We start from the raw sequence: 18,133 nt of genomic DNA on the forward strand, positions 1-18,133 counted from the left end.
AAGATTGCATGAAAAGGGATTCTCATGAGATAACTATTACTGTGTAACTGCCAAGTTTTCATGCTACTAGAAGCCTTGGAATTTTTCAAGTGTTGTTGGTAATGAAATGAAAAACACAGTAACAAAAACAAATACGTGTTTGTTACTTCTACTGTCAGAGATTTAATTCAATAATTAACTGTGTTATCTAGGTCATGTTGGGGATCCGAAGAGGATAAATATTTCCATCCTTTAAAGAGCTTAAAATCTAAATAGGAGTAATGAATCCTAACATTAAAATACTGCTTATAAGGCAAACAATGCAGACTACAGAAAGATACAAATGGGCGTGAAGATTTGGGGTAAGGGAGAAATCACACATGGCAAGCCAAGCAGTGTGACATGGGGAGTGGGGATGATACACAGGGAATGTGGTCTTCACGCTGGACATGGGCGGGCAGGTGGAATTTATTCACATGCAATGATAAATTGGTTTTGGTCACCTAAAAAGGCCACCGTTGCTACTTAAGATTGAAGTTGGGTTTTAAATTTCAGCCATCTTAACTGGAATCATCTCAAATAGAAAGTGTGTCTTTTTCTTAATTGACCTCATTTTTCAAAAACAAATAAAATTTCCCTCTCTCTTTTGGGTTGGGAGTAAGCAAAAAGATAGAGTTTAGTTTAAAAACTTCAAGTGGTAAAACCATAAAATTAACATGATAATTATAAGTATTAAAACCTTGCAAATGATTAGATCTTTGCCTTTCATAAAAATTTTTAATCATTTGTACAATTTTTAGCTGTATGTTTAGTCATATACAATATTGGTGCCAAAATACATTTTATGTGCGTTGACATGGAGAAAGAAGTTACTTAGTCTTGAAATTTCTTATCGTGCGGTTTTTTCCTTCAATAAATCTAAACTTCAAAATGCCGACAGACCACCCAAGTTATGTCTGTGTTTACATGACAAGTGGAGGTCCAAGACTAAAACCAAGCCCTCTACACGGATTCTGCTCTTTTCCAATGACACTTTTCATGCTAATAACACACACTAAGTAGGCGATGCATCTGACTTACTCACAGCCCCCAAAAATCTTTGTTCTCCACCAAGAGGACATCTCGAGTGTCGAGAGTGTCTAGGGTTTTGTTTTCTTGGTTGTTGTTGTGAGTACAGGTTTTCTCACACTTGGGACACCCGGCACAGTTGTGACCACTCTTGGATGACTAGGTAGACTTTTGCGGTGCTCCTCTTTGTTGTATTAGTATCATGTGTCTTTCTACTTCTGCTGCCTTCCTTCATTCACTCAACAAACATATATTAAGCACCAGTTAAGTGTGAGGCACTGTGGAAGGCACCAGGAAAGTAGCTGAAATAAGTCAGGGGCCTTTCCTGACTTTACTGTAGGAAATTACATTGATGTGATTAATGCTTCTGTAGATGCCTACCCATGGTGCGCAGAAGAGGCACTCGACAGAAGCTTGGAGGTTGAAGAAGGCCTCCAGGAGGGGCAGGTGATGTCAAAGCTGTAACCTGAAAGACAGATAAGGAGGAGCTCCTTGGTGAAGGCGCAGGGGCCACCAGGTGCAATACGACAGTGGGACTTTGGGAAGATAACTCTGTAAGCCTCGATCGTGTACGACAGGGGAGCAGGAGCCAAGGGATAAAGGACCTTGTGTGCCAGACTAGGAATTCTGGGTGATTCTGAGGGGAAAGTGTAGCCACTGATGGCTTTTAAGCAGGGTAGTAGACCGTTCTAGCTGCTATGTGACAGCTAGAATGGAGGGGGCAACACCAGGAGAAGATGGTTTATTGGGCACCTGTGCATAACTCTAGGCACGGGATGAGAGTGCTACGGGAACGGAAGCACTGGCAGCGGGATAGGGAAAGACAGATGGATCTAAGGCATAGAAGCAAAAGGACTTGAAAATTCATTAAATTGTTTTGATGCAGACGGAGGTAAGAGTAGGAGGCAGCGAGAGAAAGGGAGAAATCAAGTAAGACATCTAGGATTCCACCTTGTGGAACTAAGCTAGAAAGTAAGGGAGAAATAAAAAATGTAAAAATTATCTTCAGAATATTCAGCTTCCAGACATTTTGGTGGTGCCTGCATGACCAAGTCTTTAACATATGTTTACTTTATTATTCACCTTAAGATTTCTGAGGCTACTTGGACTTACATGTGTAATTGAAAGTTTGTGTTATAGTTCTGCTTTTTAAATAGTTGCCAGAACCCTTTGACTTTATTGTTCTAATCATCAGAATAGTTTCCTTATGGAGAAGCATTCTTGCCCACTCACCTAGCCACATATTTCAAACTCTGCTTGTTAATAAGTGGGCTGACATTTTATCTTTCTTAAAATTTTCCTTACATTAGTGGTTTTGCACGTTAAAGGTCAGGAAAAACAATAATTTTCCTTTTTAGGGAGTAAAAGCCACATACATGTCTAAAATTTGAAAATAAAATAAAGACTAGTAATTATTTCACATAACTAACACTTATGCCCAATGAGTAAAGATATTCAAAATGAGATCTTGATTTTAGAACTTTATTTTGAACCAAATTCCATAATTTTACTCCTTTATTCATCAATTTCAACTAAGTGGTCTCTTTAAAGAATATCCTTTGCTTCTCTGATATGAATGATAGCACATGAAGTACCGATAACCTGCTTGTAGAGATGCCATTGAGATGTTATCTAACATCACGATCATTCGTTTTGAAAACAAAAAAGAACTTCTCTTGGAGTTTAGATGGAGAAATGTTTCACTAACAAAGGGCTCTGAAAGAATGTTGGCAATGGTAAAAGGGAAAGGTATGAATGGTGGCAGGCCAAGAAAGAAACGAATGTTACTTCATGATCCCAAAAGTTTAATATTTTCATTTTTAATAAATGAGTAACAGTGATGAAAATTTTTTCCTGGAAGAATAACAATAAAATATATACAGGAAGTGTTACAAGAGAATGTCTCCTCTCTTAATAACTTCAAAATGAACAGGAGATTTCAGTATGAAGACCATTATTTCACAATGAGTTTAGTACTGTGTGCTACATTTTATTTTTTGGAACATTTTGAGATTTTCATTCCAGACTTTAAGCTACGTTTAATACCCTTTGCAATATTATAAGTTTGTAGATGTGTGTATGGGGGTGGTGATCTGTATATAAGCATGCACATATGTGCACAAAGAGAAATGTACATCTACCTCAAAATCTTTGTAGAATAAGGCACAGTAGTAAAAAGATTGTGAAAACAGATGCTTGTTAAATATTTTTCATTACCATACACATAAACACACACACACACAGAGGTACATACCGTCGTGTGCCATTTAACAACAGGAAGACGTTCTGAGAAATGCGTCGTTAGTCAGTTTCTTCATTGTTCAAACGTCTTAGAGTGTGCTTGCACAAACCTATGTGGTAGAGCTCTCCGTATGGTGTAAATCCAGGTATAATCTACTCTATGGTACTAATATTATGGGACTGCCATCCTATACGTCATCTATCATTGACTGAAGCATGGAGGGGCAGCACATGAGTGTATGCCGTTCTAGAGGCTGAATGGGATGTGTATATATATATATGCATGGGACACATAAATAAAGTAGATCTGGACCCAGCTTTAAAGACCTCATGTTCTAATAGACAAAGTAATGAAAATGTGAAGTAGAAAGTAGAAAGCGGCCTCAAAAATTACGGAAAATTCAGGAAAGGAAAAGGTTAACTTAAGTTCAAAAAAATTAGGAAACTCCATAAAAGATGACCATTTTATCTGGGTACTAGACAGCAGGATTCAAAATTAGGATGCAACCCCCACCCTCGAAAAGCCTAGCCTTTTTTTTTTTTTTAATTGAGTTATTGATAGGTTACAATCTTGTGACATTTCAGTTGTACATTAATGTTTGTCAGTCATGTTGTAGGTGCACCACTTCACCCTTTGTGCCCACCCCCCACCCCACCTTTCCCCTGGTATCCACTAAACTGTTCTTGGTCCATAGTTTTAAATTCCTCATATGAGTGGAGTCATACACAGATTATCTTTCTCTTGCTGGCTTATTTCACTTAACATAATTCTCTCAAGGTCCAACCATGTTATTGCAAATGGAATGATTTTGTTCTGTTTGGCAGCTGAGTAGTATTCCATTGTATATATGTACCACATCTTCTTTATCCATTCGTCTGTTGATGGGCACTTAGGTTGCTTCCACGTCTTGGCTATTGTAAACAGTGCCGCAATAAACATTGGGGTGCACAGGACTTTTGGGGTTGCTGACTTCAGGCTCTTTGGATAAATACCCAGTAGTGGGATGGCTGGATCGTATGGTAGTTCTATTTTTAGTTTTTTGAGGAATCTCCATACTGTTTTCCATAGTGGCTGCACCAGTTTGCATTCCCACCAGCAGTGTATGAGGGTTCCTTTTTCTCCGCAACCTCTCCAACATTTGTTGCTATTAGTTTTAGATATTTTTGTCATTCTAACGGGTGTAAGGTGATATCTTAGTGTAGTTTTGATTTGCATTTCCCTGATGATCAGCGATGATGAGCATCTTTTCATGTGCCTATTGGCCATCAGTATATCTTCTTTGGAGAAATGTCTGTTCACGTCTCCAGCCCATTTTTTGATTGGGTTGTTTGATGTTTTGTGATTGAGTTGTGAGAGTTCTTTATATATTAAGGATATTAAGCCTTTGTCAGATATATGACTTGCAAATATTTTTTCCCAGTTAGTGGGTTGTTTTTTTGTTTCAATCCTGTTTTCATTGGCCTTGAAGAAGCTCTCGAAAAGCCTAGCCTTTTGAGATCTAAGGCTGGTAAATTATAAAATGGGTCTGTTTGTATTGCTTCATTTCTAAGCTCGTTTGTTATTATTGTGCTCAGTTTCCTTCTTGCTTTGCTAAGAACACAGAGGGAAATAGTTTTATGTCATCAGGTTAAAAAGAGTCAATATAAGTAGAAATCTGCTAGTTTGCTGAGCATCAGTTAATGAGCATTATTAGTTGATTAATATACATCGTATTGCAATGTCAGTTTCACAGGCAGATTATGGGGAAGTTAACAAAGGATGATCTTCAGGATTCCTTGATTTCACTGACACTAGTAAGAATTAAATCGCAAGTCAATGATCATCTCTGCTTGTAAGAAGCCTGCATAGGGTCTCGAGGCAATGAAGTGACTAGAATGGGAATTACAAGCCATCCACAACACAGACCTACTACCCGCAAGTGACTCTCATACGATTTTTCCTCTAAGACACTTGAAACACTTTGCTGGTTTAACCCTTTAAGCATATACTAATGAGACAGAATAAGGTATTACCTCTATTTTCCTGATATAGATTGACCAAGAAGATTTGAAAAAATTTTGTTTAACTGTAGTAATATTTGTGAGTGGAAAGAGCCACTGGTTGAAAAAAATTATTTATGATTCTTGCTTCCAGAGAAGATGATCCTTCCAAAATATAATCCTTGGAGGTATCTTTGCCTTTGTGTTGAACTCCAGTGAAAGCATTCACAGTAGATTCACTGCACACCCCAGATGCCAACTTCTTAGTGGAGTAATGGCATCAAAGCTCACAATTTGAGCCTATCTAAATTTTAAGTATAACTTCATTCACTTATTCCTCTCTTTCAGTTTGAGTTTTCACCATCTCACAGATTTTTAACTTGACTTCCATATAGTAATGAATGGATTGGGTATATTTTTATCCCAAATCATTCATTCATTCTTTGTTTCAGATAATATTTACAGAGAGCCTATGATGTGACAGAGGTTGATGTAGGTGCCAGGGAACAGCAGAAAGTCCTACCTTAATGAAGTGAGGGAGACCCCAGAGGAGGTGACCTTCAAATATTGCTCTTGTCAAAGTATGTTGTGGGGTCTAGTAACCTATACCAAAGCTATCAGCAAACTATACACTTATTTTTATGGATTTTCATTTTCACTTGCAGCTGCTAGAACCTGTCAATCATTTCTCCATGGTATTGGATTTCCCAGCTCTAGCCTGGGGTTGCCATTGATGGCCAGTACAATTTTCAGAAATCTCCTTTCTCTCTCTCAAATTTCCTTGGCCATGTCTTAGGCCAAATCCTTGTCTCAGAGCTGTGCATATGGAGATGGTCAATACAATTTGACCAGTAATAGTTTTGTGATTGTCTCTGGGAACATCTGGATCTTTGACCTCACAAGAAGTTATACAACAAGTCCTTACCCCGTGGAAAGTGTTTGTTCCTTTGTGGCTCGGAGGCCCTGGGTTTGCATGTTAGACTTGATTTCTGGAAGTCATTTTCTCTAGCATTGAGGTTACTTAATTCCAAGGACTGGTTTGAATTTCTTTTAAAACTATAAGTGTATAGGATTACATTTAATTGTTGGTTTATGTACAGGAGCATTACTGCTCTGAGTTGCAAGGAGAACATTATAAGGAGTCCTTTGTCCTGAGTAAATATTCATTCAGTTACAGGCAGGATGAGGTCCCATGAGTCTCTGAATCGTGACATCTGTACAATGGTTTGGAGATATTACTGAGATTAATATTATCTATTAAGCTTTTGTTGTCTATAGTGTCATATAAAGTAGCTTGGAAATTGCAGCATAAATCCAGAAAACCAAGGTCCAAGCTTGGACATTTTGACCAGATGGCTGAGTTTAGCAATTGTGAGTACATATTGTTGGCAAGACACAGGTCAGACAGAAAGGTCGCTGTCACAAGTACTCACATGTCAGTGTTGCAGGAGCAGCAGGGGGACAGACCGAGGCATTGCCGCAAGTTGTGGAGGTCTAAAGAGCAGGAACGTGGAGACCTGTTCTTCTTCAAATTTCACTCTGAGGATGACAGGCGAATAAAGGACTGATTTCCTGAAGTATGGCATGCTTTCCCGGGGGTCTCTGAGGAGGAGACTCCCCTCAAGTGTTAAGAGAGGACTTGTGTCCCAGGACCCTCATTCCTCCATCTTCTGGGATCAGGGACTTGATTGCTAATCACCCCTTCCAGCGCATGCTCGCTGCACCCTGTGGGTGACTGGAAAGGCCCTGTCTGCACGCTATATTCACACCAGACTTGGACGGTTGACAAGGCACGTTCTCATCCATGAGCTACCCGTCGTAAAGGCCATATGGTTCCCACTCAGTCTAGAGAAATCTGATTGTGAACACCCTGTGTGAGGTAATACAGGAGAGTCGGAGTGGGTGAACAGTTCGACTGGTATTCCCTAACCTGGCTGATTGTCAAAACTATGAGTATTAGGGACAATGTCATCAAACACTCAATTCTAAGGTGATGCCTCACTTAGCAGAATCCTTTTCCCACCTAAGAATACTGCCAAGTGTGCTGAGGAGCAACATCAGGCAGCAAATGTGGCTGCTGTACAGTATTCCCATTATAAAAGATTTCTAAACACTTTTGGGATTTCTCTGCGGCCTTGAACAGATGGCCTGTGACCTGCAGTGACTCTGTGCAGATCCGTGGCCTGCAGAATCCAGGCTCGTGTCCAGTCACTAAGTGGGATCCCACAGGGCCGTGTGTGATCTGGTCTCGGCCGCCTGCCCAGCCTCGCATCTCTCCACTGCCCGTTTCTCCCGAGGAGCTGGAGCCCATCCCCTTCTCCTTCATTTCCCCAGTCACCTTTAGGCTTTTGCACCTACGCTTGTCGCATCCACAACAAATACCCTCCCAGCTGATCTTGTGCCTTCAGCTCCCACAGGGGACTTGTTTAATCCTACTTCCTCTCTCCCCTGTCCAATCAGAATACATTGTTTGGGAACTCTTCCAGCCCCGTCAGGATGGGGCCCGTGTATCTGACCACCTTGAGAAACCTCCTCTTCCCCAAACCCGTGTGGGTTCTCCCCGCTGTCTAGCACCAGGCAGGGTTAGATAGGCCCTGGGCATCAGTCCAGTAACCAAATGGTCTACAGGAACCCCCAAGAGTCAATGTTTCTGCTACACCAACTTGTCTGCTTAATCTTCCTTAATTAGGACTTTAAACACACAAGAACTATTTGAGAATAATGTAATCAAAATAGAGATTGGGTCCACCAAATTTAATTAATAAATTCAGCATAAACAGGTAATTACAGATATGTTAGCACCCCTGCTGCATTGGAAAGCACCCTCTGAAGGTTTGCTGAATGAATATTTTGAATGAAATAGTCAATAAAAGTAAGATGACTTTAGACCTCTGAGCCCTTCCCTTGCAGGAACTGGGGGTAGGTGTCAAGTAAGGATTGGTCAGGTTTTCAGTCTGCTCTCTGTCCTCTGATTTCCTATTCATGCACTAAATGAATATCTGTTGGGCGCTCGCATCTAGCAGGTACTGCAGGCTTCTGTCCCTTTCTGCATGCTTCAGGGAGCTCGAGGCTGCCAGGGCGATGGCTCAGCGTCCAGATGAAGGAGACAACATGGAGTAACACTGGATAGCAGTTGAAAAACCCATTGTTTTCATGCCTTCTCTGCTTCCAAATAACTGTATATTCTTAAAAGGAATAATTTATTGGGTACTTACTTACCAGGCACTATCCTAGGTGCTTCACATATGTTAACCCTAGCCTGTTCCTCATGATGAGCCCATGACTGGGCAGCAGTGCCATCTCCATTTTACATATAAGGAAATTGAGGCAAAGTATTATTAACTTGCCCAAAGCGATGCATCCAGTAAATGCTGGAGCCCATACTCTGGCCACGATAGGACCTTAGAATGGAAAGCCACCTAACTCCATACGGACTAGTTTGCTGCATCTGTAAAGGGACTCGGTTGGCCACGTGATCTCCCACACCCCTCCCAGACCCGCCGTGCTCGTTTCTGTTGCCTGAGCTGCAAATCCTCACATGGTCCCTGTTCCTTGTCTTGCATTCTTTCGGCTCTGCACCTCACACTAGATGCTGCTTCCTCTCTTCTTCTCGAGTGCTTTCTCAGAGGCTGCTACACTCCCCAGCCCCAGCGTCCCACCTCCATCCTGCCCCGCCAACCTCTGCGCTCTAGACCTTTGATTTTGCAGGTCACCCCGCGAAGGACCAGTGCTCTCCATCATGGGAGGAGCAAGATTTTTTCCCTCATCAAATCCCACGACTCACGCAGTAGAACTGTGTTTTGTACTTTGTACACAGCTCTGCCAAATGCCCTCTCCTACTTCCACCTCCTTCCCTCCACAGAACAGCATACACAACAGGCCCCATCATGGGTTTCAGAGTACACAAGGTGCTTTCACACGTATTACATTATTTCGGTGGGAGGTGAGCATTGTTGCTTCCTCTGCTTTACAAGGAGACTCAAGAAGATAAGTAATAATATGCCCAAGATCACACAGCTAGTGAGGCATAGATTTGGGATTGGAATCCAGATTTTCTAAGTTCTTTCCACTCTATGCCCCAAGCTGTTCTCTTTCTGTACCGCTTGCTGCTTTCTCTAACACGGTCTGCCGGCTTCGCCTTTAACAACTCACTACATGTAAGTTAAACGTTTATGGCTTTAGCTGTTTGCTTTCACAGAAGCATCTATTCTCTCTGAAAGCTGGCTGTAGCTAGTTATCAACACTTGGGGCTCTGAGAAGATAAATAAAAGATGAAATTGTCTTGCAAAATTATGATGTAATTTTTGCTGTGTTTATCAAGATTGGTGGCACAGGTGCTTGTGTCTGATATAGGGAAATTCTCTATATCAGAGCCCAAACCAGAATTATTCCCAAAGGACCTTGGAGCAAGACGCCTACTCAATTCCTGTTACTGAGTGCATTAGAGAAATACCCCAGTTATATTTCACAGGCCGTCAGCCTGCAAGATACAGACTGCTAAAATTGTGGTCGCCCAGCAGCTATAGTCACTGTTTTGCACAATGAAAATTGTGGTTCTCAATGTGCATATCAGTGTGTGCAGTGGAAGTCAAGGCTGACAGCAGTGCTTGGAGAAAGTCTGCATGAACTGGAAGGCGCAACATGACATAGCACAACGACTCGGAACCCGCACGCCGTCTGACCCCAGGAACTCCCTGCGGGGTCCACTGGACCTTAGCAAGATGGCCTTACTAGTGCCCTCTACTGCCCAGGGCCGAAATGACAGAAGACACAGTTCTGCATTCTGGACATTTGTTTAATAACTTAAAAAAAAATTACTCTTGGGCCGAAACCAGGTTGTCCAAGTTTTGGTTCATAATAAGTAGTTTTTAAACATTTAAAAATAGGAGTGTGAAATAAAATGCCGAACGACCCTGGAGATGGCTGCCGCTGGCACCTCTCTAACAGAAAGCAGACGCACTGAGCTAACATTTTGTTCTCTGACTGAAGAAGAAAACAAAGCTGTTAAAAGCTGGTAGGCTCATTTTCCTACAGCAAGGGCGTTAATCTCTCTCCAGTCCCTCCTAACGTAGCTAATTAGAGCTTTATAAGGGATGCCCTTCCTGGAGGGTTGCCTTGGGTTACGTGGCCCACAGATTTGATGTGGACTGTTGGCAACAATGGGTTTGTTAAGAATTTCTGCTCAGCTCGAGGTGAGCGTCTTTTTTCCCCTTCTGCTGGTGTGTCTCCTATTTTGACTGGCTGTGGCTGGGCTGGACGACGAGGCCCTGATTCAAAGACAGCGCCAGGTTGTTGCTGGAGATCTGCACTGACAGATTGTTGAAAACTTATTAGTCTGACGTTTTAACAGCCTGCAATGGGATGGAAATCTGCTCTTTCACTGGAAAAACTTAGAAAGGAAAACATGAGGTGGAGCTGAATCAGCCCCAGTTCCAAATATGCCGCCCTCTGGCCCCGAGTGCCAAAGGCTGCCGCGGCATTCAGAGTTAGGCCTGGCTATGCCACCCACACGGCAGGCAGGACTCCGGCCACTGGGAAGCAGAAGACCCTGAAGACGCACCCTTGGTGAGCCGGGGTGATGAGCTCAATATGAGGTGCTAATGGCTTCAGTAGGAGCCAAAGCCGGCCTCACATGAGGTTTCAATTGGGTGGTTAGAGACTGGTCGTTTGGCCCTGGCCAGTCTGTGAAATAGTCCAAGAAAAAGGAATAAAACACCTCCGGCTCGGTACCCATTCTGAAGTAGAGGTGGACAAAAAGCTTGCAGCCAGTGCTGTTGATGAGGGCTATCTGGTACCATGGTAGTGTAATTATTTGTTACGATGCAAAAAGAATTTGTTCAGCATCCTGGCTCTTTAAAAGCAAACCCAGCCTCTCTAGCCCAGCCCAGAAATGTTTTTTAATCCCTCTTAGCCCCTCCTTTCCTCCTTTCTCACCTGTGACTACCTGTTGCTTAAGCCCTCTCCCCTGACCCAGCACAGCTTCCTCCCATCCCTGGCAGCTGCTTGAAGGAGCCTAACAGTGTTTCAGGGCTTTGCACAGGCCTCTGCCTGGAGGGGCCCTCTCTTTTGCCAGCCACCTCCCTCTCTTCCTCCAGACCCAGGCCTGTGGTCATCGCCTTTGGGGACCTTCCTTTGTTAACCCCAGGCAGCATGGGGTACCCCCCCACTGAGGGTGCTCATAGCCTTCTGTGTTCTGACTATAGACTAGGCCAGCAACTTCCTGCGGTCAGGCCCCAGCCTAATCTCATTTGATTTTGTATCCACACTCACAGTACTCTGCCTGCACAGAGTGAGCACTCAACAATGATTCTTTTTGGGTGTTCGTTCATTCAGTCACTCATCTGACAGATGTTAATGGAGCTCCAAGCTTCCAGACCCTCTAGACTTCGGGGAGATCAATCTCTCAACAGAAGCTGTCTCTTTATGACCTACAGATCTAAACCACCTTCTCTCCAGGAGGCCTGTCTTCTGGGGGTCTGCCTTTGATCAGTGCCATTCAGTTCTTTGTTGGGGGAAAATGTGAGATGGGAAGTGACTCAGATGTTTTGAAATGTCTCCTCCATGCCAGGTTTCCCCTTCATCACCCCACTACAGCTCCACATCATGTGGCTGCATCTAAGGGCAGCGCTTACTGGTGTTTATGTTTAAATCTCCATAAAAAATCTCTTCTCGTGCTACCCCAGATAGTCTCGAATCTCAAGTACACCCCACAGAATTGCAGTGGAGAATTATTCACTCACTCAATTAACATTGGGAGTGCCCATGATGCATTAGTCATTGTGCTAGACACTTGGGGGTTCAGGAGTAATCAAATAAAACAGATGCATCAGCAAACAGGCATTCGCCTTGTTTACTGAAAACCTCACTAGAGAACGCTGTACGGCAAACTTACAGAATCACATACTTAGAGATGGGGCGAGGACAAGGGGAGGGCAGGCTGTGCTGAGCCCTCACCCACCCCACATTGTCTCTGTTGCTCCTGGACAGATGCGACATGCTTCACGTTCCACCAGTGACCACGGTTAGCACATCTTCGACTCAGGAAACTCAGTTTTGATTTTTTTTTCCCCCCAAAATAAGTCTAATCGTATGTCAGGGGCTCCTTTTGTTTTGCTTTGTTTAATGATCTATTAGGTATAGCCATGGAGATGTCAGGTGTTTCTGGATTTCTGCAGTAGCATCCAACATTCAGTCTATAGCTCCATGGGTATGGAAAGCCGGTTGTGCCAGTAGCTTTTGATCTCAGGATCACTGCCATGGTGGTGTGTCCTTGAAGTCAACAATTCCAGTGATGCCTCATGCTTCTCCACCTTCCCAGTGGTGACCCACCATCAGCTCCCCTCATAAGCCACTTCAGCATTTTTATCTGAGAGTTATTCTTGGAGGCCCAGTCCATAGCCTGCCCCTCATGATTTTATAAGCACCTAAATACATGCATTAATTTCCTTTCTGCTTAAAAAAAAAAAAAAAAAAAGCTATAGGAATGGAAAGGAAATAATCAAAGAACCACAGCTTATTAATTATTTGCTGATACCATTTAACGTTACCTACTTGCAGAAAACACTTGCTGTCTCAGTTGACACTGGGCAAACCTCCAGGCAACAAGGATTTCTGTTTTGAGTTTTATTTGCTAATGTTTTTTCCCATTCAAGGATATCAAGACACTTGTCCTAAAAAGATTAGCTGCCGGAGACCTGCTGAGAAACTAATACATTCAAGTGACAGCAAATATTTGGAAAAATAAAGAGAGTTGCAAAAGCTTGTTTGAAGCAGGAAACCATCAACTGGTTTAAGAAAGTTGGAAGTGCTGCCAACCGAACAGTGTGTGAACTTTTCACTGTCTTTAATATTTCTTCCTTCTTTTGCGTAAAGCAGATACTATTATCTGAATATTATTGTCATTTCAGATATAATTTTCTCTTAAGAGAATCAAGTTTGCTGAATACTTTTGTGTGACTTTTAAAATTATACCTGAATATCAATTTTTTACAACTAATTTTATGATGAAAGTAATTTAAAAATACAGTTCACTTAAGGGAAATATATTTTATTGCACATTTTGCTGGAATGTATGATTTAGCTAATGGAAATTAAATATTTTTAATTAAAAATGCTAAGTTAGTTGTGGTATTTTATGGCATCCATCTTGTTCTTCCTGATTAAAACCAAATTTTAGATTGGATATTAAAAATTCTTAATAAATAAGAATTAGCAACCAACTTGTGAAATATTCAAGTTAAAAGTATTTCTTTTAAAATTAAAAGTTTTTTTCATTTTTAGTCCTAAATAATAATATGAGAATTAAAGTAGAATTTTAATAAATGTTATATTTATTAATTCATATTTTTGTATTGCAATCTCATCTACAGTAATTTAAATCAGTACATTCTTGTTCATAATGAATTAAAAACTAAATTTGCAATGATACTATCATCAACTAGTTACCCAGAGGAACTCAAGTGTGGGTTGGATATTTTAACTGTTGTTCAAATTATTCTTTTTCCTTTTGCTATGTTAAGGAGATGCCATCACCAACCTCCCTGAACCAGACCAGGCCTCCCCGCAAGAGCTGTGCCTGCGACCTTTGCCTTATTTTTAATGCTAAGATCTCTCCAGGAGGAGCTTAGGCCTCGTTACCATCACCTGCAGTGTGTGTGGAAGCATGTTTTCCAACTGAGGCTGCGCAAGAGAATTCCCACCTCTCCCTTCTGAATATTCATTCCCCATCCCAAATAAATGTCCCTGCTTCCCTTTGTGTGAGGACACCATGACTCTGGAAATCATTCCGCATGGTCTCCTATTTGCCGCAAATACACTTTACTTTGTGAGACAACTGCTTCTGGTGGAGAGTCTGATTTAACTCCCCAGGAGGGAACCCACTTTGGTTCAGCACCAATACTATGGTGTAGATAATATTACCTTACTTACAAATGAGAGAGCAAGTTTGGCAAAACCAAATAAACTGCCCAGGATAGCATCGTAGGTCCATGGAGGCAGCAACAGGATCTGAAGTTGGGTTGGTCTAACGCAAGGCCTGCGCTCTAACAGGTGGCACCTCTCGCAGACAACCAGTGGCTAATGAACGAGAGAAGGGGATGTAAATAGACATAGTCTACTTGGCCAAGATAATGAGGCGGCCAACAGTCTTCAGAAATCAGTATATACTGGTCAAGCATCGGGTACACTGTCAGCCTTCATCTCTGACTCATTGGAGGGGAGTATTCTATAGTGAGTGGTACTCTCTGAGCCTCAATTTTTACTCTCGTAAAAGACTATGATGAGAGGATATGAGATGGTAGACATACAGCACTTAGAACAATGCTCAGCACGTGGTACAGGCTAAATCAGTGTTAGCGAGTGTACAAGTCTTTATTAAGGGTCTGGTACATATAAGGTACCAGTGTGACAACAACGAGGCATGTTAGGAACACTAGCAATGAAAGTGGCTTGATTCTTCCTGGTCTATGAGAGCAGCAGGCATCACACACATGGGCTCCTGTGCAGCGTAGCCTATGTGCGATGGGAGGGAAAGATGTGCCAGCAGGATCTCTCTGTTGCTAACCCGGCTCCAGCCTCTTGGGTGGGGATCTCAATAACTACGCCCTATTATTTGGGGGCAGTGCTGGCTGGGAGAGATGGACACAAACAATGCAAGTTGGTCTCAGTATTTCAGGCACAAAAAATAAAACAAAGATGGAGATCCCATGGTGAGATGGAATTTTGAGAATTAGGCAGAGCCTGGTGATCAGAACTGGATCCCAGTCAGGGTCACCCAGCAGCAGGGCATTGGGAGGGGGAGTCCCAGCATCCATGGCCAGGTAGAGCAGCAAGGGAGGAGGGCTGCAGCTCCGAAGAATCCAACGGGGCCCGAGACCTTCCCCCATGGCAGATCCTGCAGCTTTTTGAGACTCGGACCTCGTGACTTAGCCAATTAATCCCCTAAACTGGGTCATCACCCTGGGTTGCACAGCACGCAGGAGCCCAGCAGCAAAGGCCCTGTAAACACTGGCATCAATGAGAAAAAGCATGGAAAGGATCTGGTTTCTTTCAAGTCCTGAGAACGATCAGATTCCCTTCTGAGCCTTGCTTTAAAATCAGGTGCCTTTACAAAGCAGGGCAGTTAAAGAATTAGTTAGAGGTGCCTCAGCCGTTTCCCAGATGGCCAGGGAGATGAAAATGAGGAGGATGACTGCCTCGTGGTCATTGGAAGGGCCACCATGCCCACCCTTGCTGCTCTGTCATTAGCCTGTGTGGTCAGTGAACCCAGGTAGCCCAGGACTGCTAACGTACACAGGTTTCACAGGAGTTTCAGAAACTTCTCCTGGATTTGTTCTTGTCCAGGAAAGAGAGCAAGACCCCCACAGCTTCACCCCCACCCAGAGCCGTCTGTGTCTTGAGGGGTGTACATGAGGCTGCCCTTGGACTTGGGTAGCCCTGGAAGTTATGCAACCTCCACCCGCCATCGGCTGCAAAGCAGGAAAGCTCGCCCATCCCGGCACACACATGAGGCTGGACTCCAGAATCACTTCCCTGTAGAACCCAGAGTGTGGGTTGATTGAGCTTCCTAGCAATTTGTTTTGCCAAGAAGTTGAAAACACTTCAGAAACCTCTGATCTTTAATTTAAAAATAATTATTAACTCTTTCAGGTCATAAAAAATACCACTTTAAGAAGCAGGAAATGGATCCTAGCGATTGGAAAGGGTTTAACCTCAGCCAAAAGACAAGCAGAACAGGAACAGATAGTCAGGTCAGATTGCACGGGTCGTTAACTCTCCCATTTGCTCTCTGATCTGACTTTGTGGCATATGTCAGCATCCGACATTACTTACAAAGAAGTGAAGCGTGAAGAGATTAAATAGCAGGATAAATTCCTCCTGATATTAGGTCAGCAGAGCAGCCAAGAAAAGAGCGCACGATATAGACTGTCCCCCTCGGATTCAATGCCCTCTTACAAACCTCAGGCACACCTCATCTCCCTCCTCCGGTCCTTCTCTTGACTCATCAAAGCGGCTTGCTTCCTTTTCTTGCCCCTGAGCCAACTGTCCATCTCTTTGTGCACAATGCAGGTCCTCACAGAAAATGGGTTGATGTGGATGTAATGAGTCATCCTTTCCCCTCTGCCCCTCTTTGTACCAGAGGATTTCATCAGGAGGTGTGTGGAACGTGAATTCTCCCATCCAGGAATATTTTTTCCCCCAGAAATTACTTTGTCTTATAACATATTAAGCGCAGGTACGATAAAGACAGACAGGAGTAGAATTAACCACGTTGCAAACAGTGAAAGAGGAAAATGGGCAGGTGTAGCGTGTGCTCAATCTTTTTGAGGATGAGAAATAAGTGGCGAAAACAAGGTATTGGGGAAGGCAGTCCAATCTGATGCTCAACGGCCTCTGTGAGCCCAGGGAGCCAGGTGCGGAGAAGCAGCATGCAGAGGGCCGTTTTCATATTCAGAGTGTCAATTACGGGGGCAGTTCTTTCTTATGAAATATTTCAAGCATAAAAAGCAGTTTAGAGAATAAGTTAAGGAACAAATCATTACAGAAAGAGGTGATAACCTCTGTACGTGCTCCACCACTTCGTTACTCTGTATATCTTCGCCCTACCCTGAATTTGATGTTCGTTACTCATTGATGTTTTTATGCTTTTTCTGTGAATTAATGTATCCATAAACAACATATACTACTTTTAGCTATTTGCAACTTCATAGAATGGAGATAGTTTTTTTGCTTAATGTTGTACTTTTATATGACTTAAATGTTATATATAATATGATTTGAAAATAGTATTTTATATGATTTGAACATTACACAATTTGAATATTATATATTTATATGTGCATATCATATACGTATAATATGTTTTTACAGTACATGTGGCACTAATTCATTCATTTTAACTGCCATGTAGTATTCTAATGTGTGAATAACATTACTTATCTGTTTCTTAGCTGGACGTTGAAGTCGTTGGGGAAAATGTCTCTAGTTACGGTCTGGAAGGTGACTTTCTATGTTGTAGGGCATGCACATTTCAACTTACTAAGGTTGAAATCTGCTAAGTAGCAAGTAGAAATCGAGTAAGACTTTGCCAATTTTTCTCCAAAATGGTTCTATCATTTTATACTGCAATCCACAGTGTGTGAGCATATTCACTTCTCTACATTCTTGATAGCACTTGTTATTGCCAGACTTCTAAGTTTTGCCACACCAATGAGTTCAAAATAGGCTTCACTTTATCTTTAATTTGCTGGTCCTGGTTACTAGCATGCTTGAGTATATTCTCTGTGTTTATTGACCATGCAGAATGCCTCTTCCATGAATAGCTTGTTTACGTCCTTTATCCATTTTTCTATTGGATTATTTGTTATTTTCTTATTGATTTGGAGTATTTCTTTACATATCCAGGTACTAACCATTTATCAATCATATACATAAATGTGATCTACTCTTAAATGACTGATTATATCTCTGGAGTTTGCCTTGCACACAAGTTTTAACAAGCAAGTTAAAACTGAGATATAGAGAAGAAAGTTGATACTTCCATGAGTCTGTGGGTTCAGCATTCTGAGTGGAGTCTGTGTGTGGGAAAGCATTCTGAGTACCACTTTTTCATCATTTCTTATTTGTTTTTTCCCCAAGTTCAGAGAGTTAAGTATAGGCCATGTACCTTTGTGCTTGGTAATGTCTGTGCTTGATTACAGAGTGGGTAATTTAGAGTTATTTGGGTGCTGTATAAGGACCAACTTTGAGAGTGATTAATCTCTGATTATTAGATCTAATAGATTGCATGTCTTTCACTGAAATAGAACCCATTAGAGGCTGGCTGCATCTCTGGCCGTGACTTGTCACGGGAGCGCCCAGAATCAGC

The 18,133-nt window shown here is 42.3% G+C and overlaps 1 protein-coding gene across 2 annotated transcripts in view; it reads left to right on the plus strand.

The window, feature by feature from the left end:
- Positions 1–18,133, plus strand: part of PDE7B (phosphodiesterase 7B) — a 293,064-nt gene that overhangs the window by 69,919 nt on the left and 205,012 nt on the right. The gene's annotated exons all lie outside the window — the stretch shown is intronic.

This window comes from Equus asinus, chromosome 24, assembly GCF_041296235.1.
Source record: "Equus asinus isolate D_3611 breed Donkey chromosome 24, EquAss-T2T_v2, whole genome shotgun sequence".
Classification (NCBI taxonomy): Eukaryota; Metazoa; Chordata; class Mammalia; order Perissodactyla; family Equidae; genus Equus; species Equus asinus.